The sequence below is a fragment of the Grammomys surdaster genome, unplaced genomic scaffold (assembly GCF_004785775.1).
Source record: "Grammomys surdaster isolate TR1022 unplaced genomic scaffold, NIH_TR_1.0 126278, whole genome shotgun sequence".
NCBI classification, from domain to species: Eukaryota; Metazoa; Chordata; class Mammalia; order Rodentia; family Muridae; genus Grammomys; species Grammomys surdaster.
This window is the reverse complement of record NW_021621078.1, coordinates 2858531-2866486: the sequence shown is the minus strand read 5'-3', so window position 1 is coordinate 2866486 and position 7956 is coordinate 2858531. Positions and strand designations below refer to the sequence as shown.

At 45.5% G+C, this 7956-nt stretch overlaps 1 protein-coding gene across 2 annotated transcripts in view; it reads right to left on the bottom strand.

Moving 5' to 3' along the window:
* The window catches only part of Crlf3 (cytokine receptor like factor 3), a 34452-nt gene that overhangs the window by 3137 nt on the left and 23359 nt on the right, over nucleotides 1–7956 (bottom strand). The gene's annotated exons all lie outside the window — the stretch shown is intronic.

The window sequence follows — 7956 nt, the reverse complement described above, 5'->3', positions numbered from 1 at the left end:
GAGAGAGAGAGAGAGAGAGAGAGAGAGAGAGAGAGAGAGAGAGAGATATTCCTGAATCTAATGTCTTTCTTCTTTGAGCACCACTACTAACAAATGGCAACCAACACCCTTAATGACCGCCAACCACCAACCTCACCTATCAGGGCTCTAGCATTATATACTCTCCATAAAGTTCCCAGAATTCCAAACATCATACAATCACAGAAACTACCTACAGCTGCCAAAACCATGGCTCTGCTAGAAGCACAAGGCAAATCATAGCTGCTGCAGAGAGTCAAGTGCAGCGCCATATTTTACACCTGGAATTAAAAAGAAAACATACAAAAAAAAAAAAAAAAAGAAAGAAAACGGGGCTGGAGAGATGGCTCAGTGGTTAAGAGCACTGACTGCTCTTCCAGAGGTCCTGAGTTCAAATCCCAGCAACCACATGGTGGCTCACAACCATCTGTAATGAGATTTGATGCCCTCTTCTGGTGTGTCTGAAGACAGCTACAGTGTACTCATAAATAAAATAAATAAATCTTTAAAAAAAAAAAAAAGAAAAAAGAAAACATACTCTTATAATATTTCTGTGTGTGTGGTTTTTTTTTAATTTAAATGAGTACACTGTAGCTGTCTTCAGTCATACCAGAAGGCATCGGATCCCACTGCAATTGGTTGTGAGCCACCAGTTGCTGGGATTTGAACTCAGGACCTCTGGAGAAGCAGTCAGTGCTCTTAATTGCTGAGCCATCTCTCCAGCCCCCAGAATTCTTACTACAAGCACCCACATCAAGTGTCTCAACCACCTGTAACTACAGTTTCAAGGGATTTAGTACCTACTGGTCTCCTCAGGCACTTGCACACACATAACATGCACACACACACACACACACACACACACACAAAATAAATCTTAAAGAAGAGCATGCTACCTGATCGTGGTGATGCACATCTTTAATCCCAGCATGCTACCTGATCGTGGTGATGCACATCTTTAATCCCAGCACTTGGGAGGCAGAGGCAGGTGGATCTCTGAGTTCTAGGCCAGCCTGGTCTACAGAGTGAGTTCTAGGACAGCCAGGACTACACAGAGAAACCCTGTCTCAAAAACAAACAAACAAATAAGCAAACAAACAAGCAAATAAACAAACTATTCCTAACAGTCACTATGTTTAAAGGACCAATTACCCAACTAACTTTTTCCAAATAATAGTAGCTAGTGACTAAGAACTTGTGCCCCATGCAGCTTTAATACGTGACAGAATCATGTATCCTACATAATAGTATCTCTTAGAGTCCAGAAAAATGGCTCAGTAGTTAAGAGAACTAGCTAGCTGCTCTTCCAGAGGACCCAAGTTCAAGTCCTAGCACCCATAGGGCAGCCCACAAACTTCTGTAACCCCAGTTCCAGGGATCCAAATGCCCTCTTCTGGCCTCCTCAGAAACTGTACTCACATAGTGTCCAGACAAAAACACTCATATACATATAATAAAAACTTTAAATTAAAAACAAACAAAACAAAGGAAAAAAAAAACCCAACATCTGTTCATGTTGCCAACTTGACTGGATTTTTAATCTCCCAGGAAGCCAGATACATCTTTAATCCTAGAATTCAGAGGGGCAGGGGGTACAGAGAGGCAGGCAGATTCCTTTGACTTTGTGGCCAGCCAGGGCTACATGAGTTCCAGGACAGCCAGCTCTACATGCAGAAACACTGTGTCAAAACTCAAAAAAAAAAAAGCAAACCAACCACAAAAAACAAAGTCAAAATCCAAAATGATCGCTTTTAGTGAGGGTACATCTATGATTTATAAGGAGAGTTCTACATGTTTGGCTCACCTCAGTCCAGATTAAAAAGGGGGAAATGGAGAAATCTTGAAAACTCCAACATTTCCTGCTCTCTGCTTCCTAGTCTCCGCTGATGTTAGGACTCCTGGGAGCACTCAGCTACGACTGAGTGACAGGCCTCCTCCTACCTTGTTTGAGACTGCCCCCCCCACCCGGGTGTGCATGCCTGTGTGTGTGTGTGTGTGTGTGTGTGTGTGTGTGTGTGTGTGTTCCCAGAGCTTCTACTGTCTCGGCTCCCGTCGCCTCATAGGGACACAGGGCGTGCTGGCTAGTTTTATAGAAGCTAGAGTTATCTGAAAGGAGGGAACTTAATTAGTGGGTGATGCCATACCTAGGCTTCACTTCTGTAAGAAAGCAGGCTGAGCAAGCCCGTAAGCAGCGCCCCTCCATGGCTCCTGCCCCCAGGCTTCTGCCACCCCCCACCGCCGGCGGCCGGGGCGGGCCGGGCCAAGCCCCCCCGGCTCCTGCCCTGCTTGAGTTTCTGCCCTCACTACTCTTGATGATGAACTGTTGTGTGGAACTGTTTCCTCCAGAATGAGGCTTCTGGTCATCACAGCAGTCACTCTAAGACACTGGGGTTGCGGACTCAGACGGCACGTCTGGTTTGCACGGTAACCTGGGGATTCAACTGAGGCTCTTATACTTGTTCGGCAAGCAACTTTACCCACAGACCACGTACACAGCTGCTAGCTTCATTTTTATCTTTAATTTTTAAAATTTTTTTCCTGAGACAGGGTTTCTCTGTGTAGCCCTGGCTGTCCTGGAACTCATTCGGTAGACTAGGTTGGCCTCAAACTTAATGAGAACCTGCCTGCCTTTGCCTCCTGAGTTCTGAGATTAAAGGCATACAACTCTACCATAAGGCATCTCATAGTTCTTTTTAAAGATAAGGTAGCCCAAGATGACTTGAAACTTACTGTATAGCCTCCCTGGCTTTGAATTTTTGGTTGTCTTCCTGCTTTACCCTCCCAAGTACTAGGTATAAGGTGCCACGCCTGGCATTTCTTCTTTTTCTTAAACCCCATCCCTATGATACCCAATGGTGTACACCCACAGTGGGAGAAGAGATCAATGCCAAGATGTGGTTCACACAGAAACAAACAACGACCGCAGTCAATCAAGAGAACTGACTTTCCATTTTAGAAAAGTGATATTAAGAAACACAGAGGGAGTGGGGGGGGTAGATAGGGGCACATCCGCAGAGAAGCAGGAGGAGGGGTAATAGGATAGGGGGTTCCCGGGCGGGGGGCGGGGGAAAATGGGGTAAGGGGATCACATATGAAATGTAAATAAAACATCCAACAACAACGACAACAAAAAATTCAAAAAAAAAAAAAAACCACCACAGAGAAGAAAGCCTTTTAATTCTGTCATAACCAGGACTGTGCATGAATACCCAAGGTAGGAATGTCCACTGACTTCATTTAATTCTACCTGTGCAAACAAATTAAAAGCCAGGGAGTGACTACTGGCAAGCTCTCGGCTTATCTCCCCACACTGTGAACAGTGTGCCGGGGAGAACATTACCAGTACATTAACAGTACCTCTGAGTGACATTACCCATGTCGGTAACATGACCCTGCTTCACAGGGCTGCTGCACCTCTAGGGGTTCCCCAGTTGCAAAACCACAAAACCCTAGCCCAGCTGCACTCTCCCTGGGACTATGCAGTGTCTCTCCACACAGCACATGGAGGAGCAGACAAGATTCAAAGATCCTAGTTAAAAACAAATTAACTTAATTTCTGTTTTGTGTTGAGATAAGGTCTTGCTTATGGAGCCTAAAATGACCTTGAACTCATGATCCTCCTGCCCCAGCCTCTCTGGTGCTGTGCCTGACTCAAACACCAACTTTTTAAAAAATAGTTTTTTTATGTATCTTTGAAAGTTTCATACAGGACGAAAATATATTTTAATACTAGCCATCTTCCTTCCTGGCCCCAGCTCCTCCCAACACTACCCTCCACACAGCCCCTCTCAACATCAGGCTTTCCTTTTCTCTTATATCCCAGAATCCAATTAATGCTGCCCTGGTGTGGGGCGATGGACAGGAGCAAGGGCAACCTACCAAGGGACACATCCTATCCCTATATAAAAATACCTCCCTTAGCAGGCCTGACACAGAGCTTTTCTAGAAAACATTGAATTGTGCTGTCAGCTTTGTGCACTTTGTTTGGTGCTGGGGATCAAACTCAGTCTTGTGTATGCTAACTGTACACCATACCACTAAGCGTACCCCAGCCTAGACTACTGTTTGAATATAAGAAGCTAACAAGATATACCTGGTGATGGCAGAAATAAACTCTGTGCAGAAACAAAGGCTCTCCTTGAGTTTAAATTCATTCAGAAATGATAAAAACGTTAATAGTTAATGAAGAGGGAACACAGTGAGGGAGTAGTTCAGCGGCAGAGGCCTTGCCTGCATATAAAAGGCCTGGATTCGATCCTCAGGACTGACAGAAGAAAAAGTCAGGCATGGTTGGGGCATACTTGCTTTTGTTTTTTCCCCAAGACAGAGGGTTTCTCTGTGTAGCCCTGGCTGCTTGTTCTACGGACCAGGCTGAACTCAAACTCAGAGGTCAACCTACCTTTGCCTCTGGAGCGCTAGGATTAAAGGTGTGCACCGCCACTGTCTAGCTTATTTGGTGAATACTTGTAATCCTAGCAGTTAGGAGGAGAGTCCAAGGTCAGCCTGGGCTACACAACAAGACTGTCTCAGAAACAAAAAACAAGGAATTGAGAGAAGGCTCAGTGGGTAAAATGCTGTGTTACAACTCTGACAACCTGAGTTTGATCCACAGAACTCACGCTGTGGAAGCTGAGCACCCACTCCTGAAAGTTGTCATCTGACCTTCACATGCATGCTATGATGAGTGCACTTACACTCACAGGCACACACACAAATCATACATATGTATATACGTCTATATACACATATGAAATAATAAGAAATAAAACAAGCCAGGCATGGTGACACATGTAATCTTGGCACCAAGGAGGCAAAAGTGGGATTGCTAAAAATTCGAAGCCAGCCTGGGATACACAGTGAATTCCACCCAGACTGGTGTAGGCTATAAAGACCCTTATTGTGGGGTGCTGGGGATGGGGAACTGGGGAGGTACCAAAGCAAGCACTGAATCAAATTCACATACCTCACAGCTATTAACCTATGGGTGTGGTAGTACTGTCATAATACTAACACTCTGAAGATAGGGGGAAGAGGGCTGCTGCAAATTCAAGACCAGGATGGGCACACATTAAATTCTTGGCCAGCCAGAATACCATAATGAGAACCTGTTTCAAAATACAAGTGAACGGCCGGCTTTTTGTTTTTTAAGTTGCGACTGATGTGGGAGGCCCAGCCCACCGTGAGATGTACCATTGCTAAGCAGGTGGGTGCGGGGTATACAAGAAAGGTAGCTAAGCAAGCCAGAGGAAGACAGCAGCCTTACTCCATCTTCTCTGCTTCGGTTCTGACTCCAGGGTCCCTCTGACTTCCTGCCCCAGCTTCCCTCAGAGAGGGACTGTGACCTGTAAGATGCAATAAATCCTTCTTCCCAGGTTGCTTTTGGTCAGTGTTTTATCCCAGCAACAGAAGGAAAACTGTGACATGGGGACAGTGAAGACAGTGCTGTGAGCACAGAGCCTGGACTAACTCCATACTTTGAGATTTGAGGCCTGACACAGGATTCCCATGTGCTTTTGTTCCTTCACTTGAAAAAGAAGAGGAGCAGCCTACTAGCGAGGCTTCCACGACTAAGAACGGCTGTTAGCACCAAAAGAAAAGGAAGCTGCTTGAAAAAACAGGTGATGGGGCTTGGTTTGGCAGCATAAAAGGAGAGTGTTGGCATGCTCAGTCGCTGCAGTAGAGAGGCGGAGGGAAGAGGGTCAGAAGTTTAAGGCCATTCTTGGCTTTATAGTGAGTTTGAGGCCAGCCTGGGATACTCTAGACCCCCTTCTCAAAACAAACTAAAAAACAGACGACAGAAAAGAGGTTAACATACAGTCTAAAAATTAATAAGGGGCTGGAGCGACAGCTCAGGGGTTAAGAGCATGTACTGTTCTTGCCTGTAACTGCAGCTCCTGGGGATCAGCTGGCCTCCGGGGGCACCTGCACTCACATGGCAGACACACATAAACACACATAGCTAAAAAAGTAAATTGATGATGATGCCAGGAAAAGTTAAAAGCAAGCAAAGAGAACAGGAATGTTCAGCCAGGAGATGGGAGAGGCCCGGAGAAGGGCTGTCAGCAGACTGAGGCCCCAAGGCAGCAATTCAGCCAGAACCAAGGCTTCACTGCTTCAGGGGCTCTACCAAGCATGTCCAACCCGTGGCCCACAGCCCACATGCAGCCAAGGATAATTATGAATTCATCCAAACATAGAATTGCATACTTATTTATTTTTATACCTTATTTATTTTTATTTATATTCTGACTTAAAAAAAAATTTGGAGGCCGGGCAGTGGTGGCGCACGCCTTTAATCCCAGCACTTGGGAGGCAGAGGCAGGCGGATTTCTGAGCTTGAGGCCAGCCTGGTCTACAGACTGAGTTCCAGGATGGCCAGGGTTACACAGAGAAACTCGAAAAACCAAAAAAAAAAAAAAAAAAGATTTGGTACGCCCCCTTTTCTAGATGACAACACCAAGTCACGATGCCAAAAGCTTGGCCATACCTGAAGCCACAGCAAAGACAAGCTGGCTAAACAACAGAGGAGTGCCTGGAGTGTACAGACTCCCTTCTTGCCCTTCTTAAGAAAATCGTCATTCAGGTACATCCATCTGGCCCTCCTATTCACCTTCTGGTTTAGCTGTTGCTGCCTTTGAACAAGGGTAGAAAATTCTTACCCCACATTTAATGACAACCATGCAAAGTCTGCCTGAGACTGAGCTTAACTGAGTCTTTAATCACCCTGCCCAGAGTGGCCCAAGCGAGGCTTCTCTGGGAGAAGACAGAGAAAAGTTTGATTGGGCCTACCATCAGACCAGTCAGCAGACAGTAGGCAGTGAGATCTGATTAACGGTATCGCTGCCAAGTATATAAACCATCAATCAAATATTCCTTTGTATCCACAGAGGGAATTTAAACCATAAGACAGCATTAGGATCAAGAAATAGAGAGGAAAAGATACTAAATTCGGAAAGGGAAGGGGGCAGCCCTGTGGGAGAACAAATGCTTTACAAGCCCAAGGCCTGGCGTGCAGCTACAGCGCCAACACCAACAAACTACGGAGGCTGTAGCAGCAAGACTGCGGCCTCCACAGCACTGAAAACCACACTTACTTCCTCACAAAAAAGACAAAGGAGATGCAATGGCTAGTGGCTAAGATCGCCCATTTCCCTGGGTGTGATAACACATGTCTACCCCACACTCAGTAGGCCGAGGCAGTCACAACCACTGGATTCAGAAGACAGGTTCCCTGGACTTCAGTTCCAGCTTTGGTACTTAGTAGCTGTGAGACACAGAATAATAAACTTCTTTGTGTCTCAATTTCCTCCCTCCTAAAAGGGTCAACTACACTTATCAAATTAGGTTACTCTAAGACAACAACGAGGCTTGCTGCACGCTCAGGAGCAGAGTGCTTGCTTTGCATTTACAAAGGCCTAAATTCAGTCCTCAGCACCAGTAAGTCAGTGGAGTAGTACACAGCTCTTATACCTGCTCTTGGGAAGTGGAAGCAGAGGGATCAGAAGTCCAAGGCTACAATAGCCTGGGTACATGAAACCATATGCACTAGAACTTGGCGAGGATTAAACACCATTTAGATGAAAAGTGCAATTATTTATTTAGTTATTCTAATTTGAGCTCTGGCCAGCATCTATCAGGTTGTTGAAGGTCTGTTGATGTGCATAAGCACCTGGTTTTCTGGAATTTCACTAGAAGGTATTTCTGTACCCAGACATGGGAGTATGTTAGTATAGAAAAGTCACTACATGGGGCATAAATAGGTTTTGAGTTTCAGGTTCTGCCATATTTAGATATAGAACTATTTCCATGCTCCTGAGAGGCACAAGTATCAATAGTTTGGTCCTCAGATAGCACTGTTAGGGATGGGAGAAAATCCTGCCAATGTAACAGCCGGCATGAGCCCATAGAAATGGAGCTGACCTGTCAAGGGGTACAGCA